Source organism: Lontra canadensis, unplaced genomic scaffold (assembly GCF_010015895.1).
Source record: "Lontra canadensis isolate GAN:19392208 unplaced genomic scaffold, GSC_riverotter_1.0 scaffold112, whole genome shotgun sequence".
Lineage (NCBI taxonomy): Eukaryota > Metazoa > Chordata > Mammalia > Carnivora > Mustelidae > Lontra > Lontra canadensis.
In genome coordinates this window covers 2690519-2705127 of record NW_022631106.1, presented here as the reverse complement: position 1 = coordinate 2705127, position 14609 = coordinate 2690519, and positions in this window count along the sequence as shown.

Here is a 14609-nt window from a genome sequence, read left to right as displayed (position 1 = left end):
CTTCTTCCTCATTTGTGTACTTTTTTTTTTTCTGAGCATTCCTCCCCCAGCCCTTTTTAAACAACAAAGTGAGTGATTTAGAAAAGGAAAACTAATTTAAAACCCTAAATGTGTACAAAATTGCCCACCAACATCTGTGAGCAGATCAGCATATTTTTTTTCCCAAGGCATTTCATAAAATCTTTTAACAATATCTTCAGCATGATTTACATGGATTTGAGTGTTTTTTCCACCCACTTGTTAAGCCATACTATTTATTAAATTGCACATTTTTATGCTTCAGCACATCTTGTACTGACTATCCAGTGAGAAGAGGCTTTTAATGTTTTATTAATGACTCATTCATTTGTGGCCTGTACCTTCCTTGCTCTCACTGTTGTTGCATTATGGGCTTCACGAATGAATATTCATTTGGCTCAGCATGTAGGTTTATAAAATCTGCTACCTAAGTCTTATTTTGTAATCAGAACTTCTCTCAGTGATTTTACCTACCTCTTTTCTTCCAGTTTATTTTTTTCTTTCCTTTTCACTCGACTAAAAATAATACATATAAATTTTCTATCCACCTCATACGCTTGATTTTTTTTTTTTCTTTTCTGGTTTTTTGCCGAGACTTGCAATATATCAAAATACCTGAACCCCTTTTATATGATCAAGTTAACTATAAAATAAAATTGAGAGGAGTGTATCTAGGTCCCTTTGGGCTGAGAAAAAGCAAGTTCTCCATGTTAAGCAATATTGCAAAAAACATATAAATACCTGGAGAAGAGTGAGGGAGTTTCATATTTTTCAAAATTGAAAAGATGATTTTCACTTTTGTCTTGGATCTTTCTGGCTAGTACAGGGCTGGGATGGGTCCCTACTCTTAGGCACATTAACCAGAGCTCCACCTAAAGACCTGAAAATGACTCCTTTCTAAAAGAGACTGTTTGATATTACAAGAGACAGGAGTTCGTCCTGCAGCATTCCCATGCCCAGGAGTGCTGCCAACCCCAGGTCCTGTTACGAGCAACATCATCTTGCATTGAGGAATGAAGGAATGAATTATATACTGTACACTGATGAGGGTGCCAGGTAAAGCTGGTGTTTTGCAGATGTCCTGGCTGATTCTCACAACACCCCCTTGAGACTTGTATTTTGAGCCTATTTTATCAAAGATTGTCAACAAAGTTGAAGGCATGAAACTATTAAGTATTAAGGTGGAAACAAAACTCAAAGCCAGATCTTTTAATTCCTTATCTCAACTTTTTCCCACCATTCCTCTGTGATGACATCTTCTTGTCTGTTCTCCCTGATACCAAGATGACAAACACTTAACAATAGAGTATGTAACTGTCGTCTATTTTAATGTATTCTTATTCTTAGATTTTGACCTTTCTTGGCTTTTTGGTATAAATCCTTGCTTCATTCTGTACACTCTTGCTCATTTTGATCTTGTTTAAGTGTGTTAGATTGCTGTTTTGAAATTAAAATTATTCAGAAACCAGGGTTTATTCATATTAATATGTCTTAGGCTTATTTGGGTAGGCGGACTGCCCTACTCAAATTGTCACTTCCCCACTATTGATAAGGGGAACTTCCTCTGCAGTTAGTTGGAACCCTCTGGTTCTGGCCTTGAGAGTGATCCACTGCCTTTCCCTCTACGTCGGTGGTAACTGTCTCCCCCTTCATTCCTCCAGTGTGGTTCATTGTCCATTTGATCTCCTTCTCACATCGTGGGAGATGCTGTCCTTGTATGCTTGCTGGTGCCTCTGGCAACTTCCCACTGCTCTCTGAGGGGTATGGCTTGGTCTAGAACAGAGCTTCTCAAACTCAAAGCACAGCAGCTCTGGTTAAAATGCATAATCTGATTCAATATATCTGAGGCAGGACCTGAATCTTTCATTTCTAAGTCACTCCAGGTGATGCCAGTGATGCTGGTTTGTAGACCCCTCCTTCTGAGCAATAAAGTTTGAGAAACCCCACTCTGATTTCCCTATAGTATAGGCTATTCCCAATTATCCAGATTACCAAGGGGGAGCCAATTTACAGATAATCAAACATCATGGTGAAAACAAGGCCATAGTCAGCCCTTGATTATCCAGGAATAAATTAACTGTGACAGCTACAGCAGGAACCTGGATCAGAGGGGCCAATCTCCCTAGCAGGTGTCCTTAATTAGGTTGATAATTAGGCAGCAGTTAATTAGAGTTTCTGACTGTCACAGTCCAGAAGAATGCCAACTGGTTGGGTGGGCAGCCCAGGAATGATACTTAATGGGGGCGGAACAACAAGGAGAGGACCTGAAGCCCTGCCAGCCAAGGATGTTGTGGGAGGGAGCTGGGATGGGCCATGAGCACTAACTGGGAAGGACAGAGCTTGCTACAATAGTAGCAAAGGAGACAAAAGGAGACTTTAGAACAACATGGAGGAGGGGTGCTTGGGTGTCTCAGTTGGTTAAGCGACTGCCTTCCGCTCTGGTCATGATCCTGGAGTCCTGGGATGGAGTCCCACATCAGGCTTCCTGCTTAGCAGGGAGTCTGCTTCTCCCTCTGACCTCTCTCCTCTCATGCTCTCCCTCAAGGAAATAAATAAAAAATCTTTAAAAAATATATCACAGAAGATATAGGATTCAATAGACTTATATCTGAAATTTGGCTTCTGAGGGGTCCTATCATGACAAAAATAGGGGTACCTACAATCTGGCCTTGGAGTACTTGCCTACCACTCTGCTCAGACTCTGAAACCCTTGTCAAGCCTACTGACTCTTGCCATGTTCACGATGTTTAATCTGACTGGCTTCTCCTAATTGGACGTGTCACTATGGATGCCTTAAATTACTCCCAAAATGATTTAATCTTGATCATTCTAATAATCTTTCAGTCTGATAATCTTTCAGTCTGACCCTTTATAGTTTATAAGCACTTCCGTGTATACTAGCTTATTCAATCCTGAAAACAATTTGGGATTGGGCAGAACACTGGTCAATGCCTCATTTATAGATAAGAGAATTGAAGCCATAAATCACAGAGTAATTGAAACTAGAATCTAAGTTTCTTTATTCTCAGGCTGATCATCTTCCCATCATGTTTCCTGCATTGTCATTTCACTTAACATCCATGCTACACTGAAATAGTTTTAAATTAATCTTACTGAGTGAAGATCCTGAAGAAAACTTTAAAATATCAGTTTCTTTTTTCCCTCCTTTTCTTCTGGAATGCCTGGGGGAAGAAAAGTTGTTTGCTTAAATAGCTTTCTTCTAGGGGCTTACTTCATCTACTCATCAGATTAACCTAAAGCTTAGGTTATTAGATTCTAAAATAGGAGAGGGTTTTTTTCTGTTTCAATAGTAAATATTGTATATATGAGACAGCTTATTCTGTATTATTCCATTCATGCAAAAGGTATGTATATATTTATCCCCATAATATCCCAACCATCTACTTGTTTGGATCATGGAACGGGGAGGGTATCCCAAACAGAGAAGAAAACTCTCATGGAGTTTAGGAAACAGAGATAGGAGTACAGGCCACTAGAGGTTGTGGGGCAGAGTACAAGAGAGAAGAGAGTAACAGAATGAAAGAGACAAAGGGCCACAGAAATTTGCATGGATGTCTCCTTGAGTCTTTCCTGAATAACAGGATGAAACTCCATGAGGTAGGACAAAAGTCAGAGAGTAATGAGCTGAATGGTTCCCAAAATTTAGACAGTCCTAGAAATTATGCAAATTCACCATTAATAATTCAAGCCATTCAATAGAAACTTCAAAAAGAGGGGCGCCTGGGTGGCTCAGTGGGTTAAGCCTCTGCCTTCGGTTCATGTCATGATCCCAGGGTCCTGGGATAGAGCCCCGCATCGGGCTCTCTGCTCAGCGGGGAGCCTGCTTCCCTCTCTCTCTCTCTCTGCCTGCCTCTCTGCCTACTTATGATCTCTGTCAAATAAATAAATAAATAAATATAAAGAAACATTAAAAAGAGCCACATCTTAGAAGTAGGGCTGCCCTTAAATAAAAAAATAAATAAAAATTAAAAAAATAAATAAATAAAATCTTTTAAAAAATATTTTTTTAAAAAATGAGGCTGCCCTATCCCTAAAATAAAAGGCGACTCCAAATGAATCCTGACAAAACTTAAAAGAAACATCAAAAAGAGTTGAAGATAACCTATCAGAAAAATGCCCTACACACATTTAAGAACAAACAAAAATCCAGATACTCATCAAAATAAAATTTATAATTTCCAGCATCCAATTAAGAATTACCAGACATGCCAGGAAACAGAAAGATGTGACCCATAACTAGAAGAAAAATTAGACAATAGAAGCAGGTCCAGAAATTATAGAAATGATGAAATTGACATTAAAGTACATTAAAAGAGCTACTATAATTCTGCTTATGTTAATAAAATATTAATATAGATTAATATACTAAGGAAAGAAGTGAAAAATATATAAAAGAACCAAATGGAATTTCTAGACATTAAAAACAATCTTAAGATTACTAGATGGGATGGGGGTGAGAGGTTGGGAAGATGGTGAAGTAAGAGGACCCTAAACTTACCTTGTCCCATGGATAGAACATAACTCCAAAATAACCTCCAAAATGATCTGAAGGCTGGCAGAACAAACTCCGCAACTAAAGAGAGAAGAGGCTACATCAAGGAAAGTAGGAAGGTGAAGATACAGTTTGGGACTGAAATGGACCGTGGTGGTCTGTGGTGTGTAGGGAGCAGGTGGCACGGAGAAGGGCAAAACAGACTATCACACTAGGGAGTCTGCACTGGGAAAACAAATCCCCATAATATTTGGTTTTGAAAAGTGAGAGGGGCCAAATCTCATGAGTTCTTATAATCAGCAGGACTTAAAGTCTAGAATTTTAAAAATCAGAGGGCTTGGTCTGGGTGAGTCTACAGGGCATCAAGAATCTGAGACCCCATTGTTAAGGAGACAGCATTCAAATGGCAGAGATACAGCAGGGAAGAAGCAGTTTGAAAAAATGTCATGGGCAGACTGGAGGGAGAGTGTTTACTCATCCCGGAGGGTGGCCCAGAGAGGCAGGAATCACAGGAAGACCCCTCCAGGAACAAAAAAACCGTCAGGCACCATTTCCCTTCTCTGCCCATAAGTACAAACACAGTACCACTTGTGGGAGCCAGCATGGCACCAATATTTCCTACCTGACTTGCTTACACCAAGTTAGCCCCCCATGATGCTTCAGCAGATCCCCACTTCCCAGTCATGTTTGCGTCAGTCCTGGTGCTGCAGGGTTCCTACCTGAGAAGCAGCACAAAACTTGCCAGCCCCCTGACTTCCCACCTGCAATTTCGGCATGGCCTTAGTTCCAGTGGCAGTGGTAGCAGGTCTCATTTTGTAAGCAGACCAGCACAAATCTTGTTAAAATGTACTCCACTTGGCCAGGGAACAAACACTGCTCACAATAGGCAAAGAGAGCCTCTCCAGACAACTGGATTGAAGGGTAAAGATGCCAGGACTAAACAGTAGGGCATGAGCAACACACACAGGAATCACTCTGAAGTACCATGTCCTGGGGAACAGGACACACTGCACTGCAGGGCACTACAGGACCTCTTCTTCATAAAGTTATTACTTTCAAGGGCAAGAGATGTAACCTACTTTCCTAATACAAAAAACATAGAGTTAGACAAAATGAATAGATAGAGGAATATCTCCCCAGTGAAAAAACAGGACCAAACCACAACAAAAGACCAAAGTGAAAAGGATATAAGTAATACACCTGATAGTTATTTTAGAGTAATGATCATAAAAATACTCACTGAACTTGAGAAAAAGTGGAGGACATTAGTGGGACCCTTTATAAAGAGATAAAAAAAGAACCAGTCAGAGATGAAGATAATAAATGAACTTTAAAATACACTTGATGAAATAAATAGAAAGCTAGATGAAACAGGAATGAATTAATGACCTGGAAGACTGAGAATTGGAAATTAATAAATCTGAGCAAATTAGAGTTATGCAAACTGAGAATAGTCTTAGGGAATTTGTAATTCCATCATACATAATAATATTCATATTATAGGAGTCCCAGAAGAAGAAGAAGAGAGAAAAGGGAGTAGAAAATTTATTTGAAGAAATAATAGCTGAAAAATTTCCTAATCTGGGGAAGGACACAGATATCCAGATCCAGGATGCACAGAGATTCTCCCTAAAAAAATTGACCCAACAAGATCCACATGACACACAATAATTAAAAGTAGTGATAAAGAAAAAGTTTTAAAGGAAGCAAGAGAAAAGACAGTTAAATACAAGGGGAAATCCCAAAGGCTGTCAGCAGATTTTTCAGCAGAAACTTTTCAGGTCAGAAGAACTTGGCATGATATATTCAGAGTGCTGAAAGGAAAAACTCTGCAGCCAAGAATACTCTACCCAACAAGGCTATCATCAGAAGAGAAGGAGACATAAAGAGTTTCCAAGACAAACAAAAGCTAAAGGAGTTCATGACCACTAAATAAGTCCTACAAGAAATATTAAAGGGGACTTTTAAATGGAAAGGAAAGACCATAAGTGAGAGTATGAGAAATAAAAAACACCAAAGCAGTAAAAATAAGTATTTCTGTAAAAATCAGTCAAGGAATTCATAAAACAAAAGGATGTTACCTATGACACCATAAACCTAGAACATGGGGTGGGGAGAGAAGTAAGAAATGGGTTCAAACTTGAGCAACCATCAGAACTTGCAGAAGTTGTTATATATAACTTATATATAGGGTTATATATAACAATATATAACCTTTTATATGTATAACCTATATATAGGGTTATATATAACAACTTCTGCAAGATATATATATATATATATATATATATGTATATATGGATTATATATATGGTTATATATGGATTATATATAGGGTTATATATATGGATTATATAGGGTTATATATGGGTTATATATAACCCTATATGTATATATATAAAACAGAAGCAACTTGCAGAAGATGTTATATATAAACCTAATGGTAACCACAAATCAAAAACCAATAATAGATATGCAAAGAATAAAGAGAAAGAAATCCAAGTATATCACTAAAGAAAGCCAACAAACCATGAAAGAGAGCAAGAGGAGAAAGGATCAGAGAAAAACTATAAAACCAACCACAAATCAAGTAATAAAATGGGAATAAATACATATTACCAATAATTACTTTGGATGTAAATGGACTAAATGTTCTAATCAAAAGATATAGGATGACAGAGTAGACAAAATATAAATAAAATAAATATAAAATATAAAATAAATAAGACCCACCTACATGTTGCCTACAAGTGAGGAGATGAAAAGACACATATCATGCAAATGATGTCAAAAGAAAACTTGGGTAGCATTACTTATATCAGACAAAATGGACTTTAAAACAAATACTGTAACAAGAGAAAAAGAAGGATACTAAGTAGTAAGAAAGGGGACAATCCAACAAGAAGACATAGCAATTATAAATATTTATATACCCAACATAGGAGCACCCAAATACATAAAACAGTTAATAACAAACATAAAGGAACTAATATATAGTAACACAATAATAGTAGGAGACTTAAATAATCAATCTACCTGGATGGACAGATCATCCAAACAGAAAATCAATAAGGAAACAATGGCTTTGAATGATATGCCAGACCAGATGGATTTAACAGATATATTCAGAACTTCTACAAAATACACATTGTTTTCAAATGCACGTGGAACATTCTCCAGAATATATCACATATTAGGTCACAAAACAAGTCTTAACAAATTCAAAAAGATTGAAGTCATACCATGCATCTTTTCTGACCACAACACTATGAAACTAGAAATCAACCACAAGAAAAAATCTGGAGAGAGCACAAATACAAGGAGGTTAAATAGCATGCTACTAAACAATGAATGGATCAACCAAGAAATCAAAGAAGAAATAAAAATTTCATGAAAATGAAAACACAATGGTGCAAAACCTTTGGGATGCAGCAAAAGTGGTTCTAAGAAGGAATTTTATAACAATTCAGGTCTACCTCAAGAAGCAAGAAAAATCACAAAAATCACAACCTAAACTTATGCCTAAAGGAGCTAGGAAAAGAACAAACAAAACCCGAAATCAGCAGAAGGAAGGAAATAATAAAGATTAGAACAGAAATAAATGATTCAGAAACTAAAAAACCAATAGAACACATCAATGAAACCAGGAGCTGATTTTTTGAAAAGATCAACAAAATGGATAAACCTCTAGCCAGTCTCATCAAAAAGATGGGGGAGGCAAATAAACAAAATCAGAAATGAAAGAGGAGATCTAGCAATAGACACCACAGAAATACAAAGTATTATAAGAGAATATTATGAAAAATTATATGCTAATAAATTGGACAGCATGGAAGAAATATGTAAATTCCTAGAAACATATAACCTACCAAAAGTGAAGTAGGAAGAAAAAGAACATTTGAACAGACTGATTACCAGCAATGAAATTGAATCAATAATCAAAAAACTCCCCACAAACAAAAGTCCAGGACCAGAAGGCTTTTTAGGGGCAATGATACCAAATATTTAAAGTAGAGTTAATCTTTATTCTTCTCCCAACTATTACAAAAAATGAAAAAAGAAAAACTTCCAAATTCATTCTCCAAGGCCATTATCACCCTGATACCAAAACCAGATAAAGATACCAAAAGAGAGAGAGAGAGAGAGAGAGCACACTACAAGCCAATATTTCTGATGAACAAAGATGCAAAAATCCTCAACAAAATACTAACAAACCAAATCCAACAATACATTAAAAAAATCATCCACCACGATTAAATGGAATTTATTCCCAAGATGCAAGCGTGGTTCCATATTCACAAATCAATCAATGTGATATATTGCATCAATAAGAGAAAGAATAAAAACTATGTGATCATTTCAAAAGATGCAGAAAAAGTATTTGACAAAGTCCAACATCCATTCATGATAAAAACCTTCAACAAAGTGGGCTTAGAGGGAACATGCTGTAACATAATAATGGCCTTATATGAAAAACCCACAGCTAACATCATACTCAATGAGGAAAAACAGAGCTTTTCCCCTAACATCAGGAATAAGACAGGGATTTCCACTCTCACCACTTTTATTCAACATAGTACTGGAAGTCCTAGCCACAAAACTAGACAATAAAAAGAAATAAAAGTCATTCAAACTGGTAAAGAAGTAAAACTTTCACTATTTTCAGATGATATACTATATACAGGAAACCGTAAAAACTCCACCAAAAAATTACTAGAACTGATAAATGAATTCAGTAAAGTCATGACATAAAAAATCAATGTACAGAAATCTGTTGCATTCCTAAACACTAATAGTGAGGCAGCAGAAAGGGAAAGTAAGTAAACAGTCCCATTTACAACTGCACCAAAAAGAATGAAATGTCTAGGAATAAATTTAACCAAAGAGGTAAAAGATCTACACTCTGAAAACTATAAAACATGGGCAAAAGAAATTCAAGACAATGAAAAGAAATGGAAAGACATGCCATGCTCATGGGTTGGAAGAACAAATATTGTTAAAATGTCTATACTACACAAAGCAATCTACACATTTAATGCAGTCCCTATCAAAATACTAACATCAGTTTTTCACAGAGCTAGAATAAACAACCCTAAAATTTGTATAGAACCACAAAAGGCCCAAAGTAATCTTGAAAAACAGAAACAAAACTGAAGATACCAAAATTCTAGATTTCAAGTGATATTTCAAAGCTGTAGTAATTAAAATAGTAATAGTAATAAAAATAGTAAAATAGTAAACATAAATATAGACACATAGATCAATAGAACAAAATAGAAAACCCCTGAAATATACCCACAATTATATGGTCAATTATTCTTTGACAAAGCAGGAAAGAATATCCAATGGAAAACAGAAAGTCTCCTCCACAGATGGTGTTAGGGAAACTGGACAGCTACATGTAAAAGAATGAAACTGGACCACTTTCTTAAAAAACACACAAAAATAAACTCAAAACAGATTAAAGACCTAAATGTGAGACATGAAATGTAAAATTCCTAGAAGAGAGCACAGGCAGTAATTTTGCTGATATCAGCTGTAGCGACTTTTTTTTTTTAAAGATATGTCTCCTGAGGTAAGCCAAAATAAACTATTGGGACAATATAAAAATAAAAAGTTCCTGCACAGTATAGGAAACAACAAAACCAAAAGACAACTTACTGACTGAAAGAAGATATTTACAAATGACATATCTGATACAGGGTTAGTATCCAAAGTATATAAAGAACTTATGCAACTCAACACCCCAAAACCAAACAATCCAATTAGAAAATAGGCAGAAGACATGAACAGACACTTTCCCCCAAAAAAGACATCCCACTGTCCAACAGACACATGAAAAATGCTCAACATCACACATCATCAGGGAAATGCAAATCAAACCTACAATGAGAAATCACTTCATACCTGTCAGAATGGCTAAAATCAACATCACAAGAAACAACAGGTGTTGGTGAGGATTTGGAGAAAAAGGAACCCCTTGTAAACTGCTGGTGGCAATGCAAACAAATGTAGTCACTGCGGAAAAAGGTATGGAGGTTCCTGAAAGAGTTAAAAATAGAACTACCCTACAATCCAGTAATTGCACTAGTGCGCATTTACCCCCCAAATACAAAAATACTAATTCAAAGGGAAACCTGCCCTCTTATGTTTATTGCAGCATTATTTATAATAGCCAAACTATGGAAGCATCCAAGGGTCCATCAATAAATAAATAGATAAAGAATGGTGATATGGGGCACCTGGATGGCTCAGCCATTCTGTACTGCTTTTTAAAAAAGGAATTGTCGGGGCGCCTGGGTGGCTCAGTCAGTTAAGCGTCTGCCTTCAGCTCAGGTCATAATCCCAGAGTCCTGGGATCGAGCGCTGCATCAAGCTCCCTGCTCAGTAGAGAGCCTGCTTCTCATTCTGCCTCCTGCTCCCCCTGCTTGTGCACGCTCTCTCTCTGTCTCACTCTTGTTCTATCTCAAATAAATCAAATCTTTAAATAAATAAAAAGGGATTATCGTTCTTACTTTGAACGCAATATAATGCTCTCTGTAAAAGTTTTGAAAGTAGTAACTGTATAAGGAGACCAGAGAAACAGAGTACTCATATGATCCTGTTTCCTGGGAACAACACCCATTCTTAATATTTGCAATATTTTCTCCTGGTCATTTTTCTTTGCATTTTAAATTTTGAGGTCAAATTGTATAATTTTGGTTTTATTTTTTAATTTATGCTTTTAATGAATATATTTTACTGTGTATCATCTCATAAACATTTGTCTATGTCTTAAAAAAATCCTTTGTAAATCTCACTTCTAATAAGTGCATAACATTCTTTAAGGGGCAAAAAATCTCTGAAAATTAAGAAAAAATCACCAGATAGGAAAAAATGTACGGATTAGATCCTGCAAAAGAATAGATTAGTGAATTTAAACACATAGCAGTAGATGGTAATAGTATCCAAAATGCATATAGAGTATCCAAAAAACTATCCAAAAGGAAGCACAGGGATACAAAAGACTGAAAATAAATGAACAGGGCCTCAGTGACCCATGGGATAATATCAAGTACTCTAGTGTGCTTTACTAAAAGGAGGAAAGGAGGAACAGAAACATATATTTGAAGGAATAATGGCTCCCTAATTTCCCAATTTGATCTAAACTATATACATTTATTGAGTCTAAGAAGTTCAATGAACCCAAAAAATGAAAATAACTACCCTCCAAAAAACACAGTAAGACACATCAAATTCCTGAAAACAGTGTTAAGCAAAAAACCTTAAGAGTGATCAAAAGAAAAAAAGACGTCTTACCTAAAGAGGAACAAAGAATAATCAAGATTTCTTATCAAAAACTATGTAAGCCAGAGCAATGGAAAACATTTTAAATTGCTGAAAAAAAGTAATTCTACTTAGAATTCTGTGATCACTAAAAATAATGAAAGGCAAAATGAAGTTGTTGTTTTTTTTTCCAGAAAAAAAATCTAGGACAGAATAGCACAAAAGGTGGGATGGAGAGTGGAAGTATAAGTTTCTTATGTTATTATTGAGGTTGTACGATAACCTGCTGTAGGTTAACATAACACCCAGTGTGAACATTTTCAAATGTAAGTCAAATCATGTCAGCCCTCTGCTTAAAACCCTCCAATGGCATCCCACTTCCCTCAAAATGAAAGCTACAGTCTACAACATCATGTGAGGTTGGGTGTAATCTGAACCTACCTTCAATTCCCACTACCACTGTGACCTCAATTAATAATACACTGGCAGACAAAATTAACAAGATAGTAAACAACAAGTGTTGGAGAGGATGGGAAGAAAAGGGAACCCTCTTACACTGTTGGTGGGAATGAAAGTTGGTGCAGCCACTTTGGAAAAGAGTGTGGAGATTCCTTAAGAAATTAAAAATAGAGCTTCCCTATGACACTGCAATTGAACTACTGGGTATTTACCCCAAAGATACAGATGTAGTGAAAAGAAGGGCCATCTGTACCCCAATGTTCATAGCGGCAATGGCCACAGTCGCCAAACTGTGGAAAGAGCCAAGATGTCCTTCAATAGCAGAATGGATAAAGAAGATAATGTCCATATATACAATGGAATATTACACCTCCATCAGAAATACCCAGCTTTTGCATCAACATGGACGGGACTAGAGGAGATTATGCTGAGTGAAATAAGTGAAGCAGAAAGAGTCAATTATATGGTTTCATTTTCTTGTGGAGCATAAGGAATAACATGGAGGACATCAGAAGGAAAGGAAAAGTGAGTTGGGGGAAATATGAGGGGGAGATGAAGCATGAGAGACTGTGGACTCTGAGAAACAAACTGAGGGTTTTAGAGGGAGGGGAGTAGGAGGATAGGTGAGTCTGGCAGTGGGTATTAAGGAGGGCAAGTATTGCATGGAGCACTGGGTGTAGTGAATAAATAATGAATCTTGGAACACTGAAAAAATAACAATAATACATTGGCAGAAATTAATGTTTACGAGTCTCCTTTCTGTTATAAAGTTTCATCATAATTCATGATTATCTTCTCCCTGGAAATTGTGAAATATTCTTTTTAAGATTTAAGGTACATGCTAAATAATACCGCTTTCTTTTTCCTTGTCTGTAATTCACTCTAACAAAGAATTTCTTGCAAGTTCATATCACTCCCACTTTGCCAAATAGTCCTTCCTCCTAGAATTGAGGTCAGAGCAGAAGTTCCTGCTTGCTGGGATTTTGGTTGAAATAGATTTGAATTCATAAATCAATTTGGGGAGAATTGACATCTTAATACTGATTCTTCAAAATATATGAAGCAAAAACTGATAAAACTGTAAGGTGAAATAAATTCATAATTATGGTTGGAGATTTCAATAACCTTCTTCCAATAATCAGTAAAACATATATACTGACCACCAGTAAGGATATAGAAGACTTGACCAGTATTACCAACCAACTGATTAACATATATAGAACATTCCACCCAGCAACAGAATACACATTCTTTCCAAGTGCCGTTGGACAATTTACTAATATATTACATAGTTGAATGATGAAACAAGTCTCAATAAATTTTAAGCATCGTCAAGTCATAGAAGGTATGTTCTCTGACCACAGTGGATTGAAAATAAGAATCAATAATAGAAAACTACCTAGAAAATCTCAAATATTTGTAAACTAAGTAACATACCTCTAAGTAACCTATGGAATGAATAATTGGATTCTATATATTAGCAACAAGCAGAAATTGAAATTTAAAAAACAATGCTATTTACACTATTACAAAAATTATGGAAAATTTTAAGGATAAGTGTGAAAAAAAGTATAAGACCTGTACACTGAAAACTACAAAACATCGCTGAGACAAATCAGAGAAGACTTAAATGGAAAGATATGTTAATCTTTAGTGTATCGTCTTTGTAGTATTAACTTCTCAGCTTTTTCCTCCTAGCTTTCTGGTTGCTGGTTGTGAATTTGTTGAATAAGCAAACTTCAAGTAAGTGAATTGTTACTGTATAAAAGTAGATTAAAAAAACTCAAAAGTGATTAAAAAGAGAGTTTGGAATAATTCAGTAATGAGAAACACATCAAAACCTACTTTACTGTAACTGTTATCTGATTTGATTTGATTAGGGTATTTTATATTTCCTTAGTCACTAGATTTAATGTTAAGCCTCACAAATTTAGAATAAAGAAATTTTGACTTGACATAACGAACATACGGATTTTGGCATATTGCATTTGATTGCATTCAAATACATAAAATATAAATGGTGGAACAACAGAGAAACAATAGGCCAGGTCTAGTGAAGAATTCTAAAAGCTGCTTAATGAGCACAGACAGGACATTTAGTCCTTGCTCATACACCAATGTAGCTTTTAACTCCTTCTTTCTAGCAACTTCTGTCTGCAGTACTCCAAGTCAGGAGACATTTTTAAAAATCCTATTTCTGCTTTTCTAAATCCAGGGCGCAGTACAATTGCCATTTCTCAGATTCCTCCTCCTCCCAGCACCTAGCACGGGATTTCTTTAGACTCTCTATTAAAACTACTGTTCTAAATTCCAATTCTAAAATGTCCGGTGCAAAATTTAGAGTTCCATTAGG